Below are 1,498 nucleotides of genomic sequence, written 5' to 3' on the forward strand. Positions count from 1 at the left end.
TGACTCTAAGTCACACCGGATACGTATTTTTATTAAATGGTGGAGCTGTCAGTTGGTGCAGTTCCAAGCAGAGCGTCGTGGCAGGATCTACATGTGAAGCGGAGTACATAGCTGCTTCAGAAGCAGCAAATGAAGGAGTCTGGATGAAGAGTTCATATCTGGTCTAGGTGTAATACCTAGTGCATCAGGTCCAATGAAAATATTTTGTGACAATACTGGAGAAAATGCCTTGGCTAAGGAATCCATATTTCACAAAAAGACCAAACACATCAAGAGACGCTTCAACTCCATCCGAGATTTGGTCAAGGAGGGAGACATAGAGATTTGCAAAATACATACGGATCTGAATGTTGCAGACCCGTTGACTAAGCCTCTTCCACGAGCAAAAGATGATCAGCACCAAGACTCCACGGGTGTTAGATTCTTACAATTTAATCTAGATTATTGACTCTAGTGCAAGTGGGAGACTGAAGGAAATATGCCCTAGAGGCAATAATAAAGTTGTTATTTATATTTCCTTATTCATGATAAATGTTTATTATTCATGCTAGAATTTTATTAACCGGAAACTTGATACATGTGTGAATACATAGACAAAACAACTTGTCCGTAGTATGCCTCTACTAGACTAGATCGTTGATCCAAGATGGTTAAGTTTCCTAGCCATGGACATGAGTTGTCATTTGATAACGGGATCACATCATTAGTGGAATGATGTGATGGACAAGACCCATATGTTAGCTTAGAATAATGATCATTCAGTTTTATTGCTACTGCTTTCTTCATGTCATATATATGTTCCTCCAACTATGATATTATGCAACTCAAGGACACCGGAGGAATGCCTTGTGTGCTATCAAACATCACAACGTAACTGGGTGATTATAAAGATGCTCTATAGGTATCTCTGAAGGTGTTTGCTGGGTTGGCATAGATCGAGATTAGGATTTGTCACTCCGAGTATCAGAGAGGTATCTCTGGGCCCTCTCAGTAATACACATCATATGAAGCCTTGCAAGCAATGTGAATAATGAGTTAGTTGCGGGATGACGCACTATGGAACGAGTAAAGAGACTTGCCGGTAACGAGATTGAACTAGGTATGAAGATACCGACGATCGAATCTCGGGCAAGTAATATACCGATGACAAAGGGAATAACTATATTGACATTGCGGTTCGACCTATAAAGATCTTTGTAGAATATGTGGGAACCAAAATGAGCATCCAGGTTCCGCTATTGGTTATTGACCGGAGAGGTGTCTCGGTCATGTCTACATAGTTCTCGAACCCGTAGGGTCCGCACGCTTAACGTTCGATGACGATAGGTATTATATGAGTTATGTGTTTTGGTGACTGAAGGTTGTTCAGAGTCCCAGATGAGATCACGGACATGAAGAGGACTCTCGAAATGGTTAAGAGGTAAAGATTGATATATTGGAAGGTTATATACGGACACCAGAATGATTCCGAAGAGGTTCGGGGATTTTTTAGAGTACC

Source organism: Triticum dicoccoides, chromosome 5B (genome assembly GCF_002162155.2).
Source record: "Triticum dicoccoides isolate Atlit2015 ecotype Zavitan chromosome 5B, WEW_v2.0, whole genome shotgun sequence".
In the NCBI taxonomy this organism is placed as follows: domain Eukaryota; kingdom Viridiplantae; phylum Streptophyta; class Magnoliopsida; order Poales; family Poaceae; genus Triticum; species Triticum dicoccoides.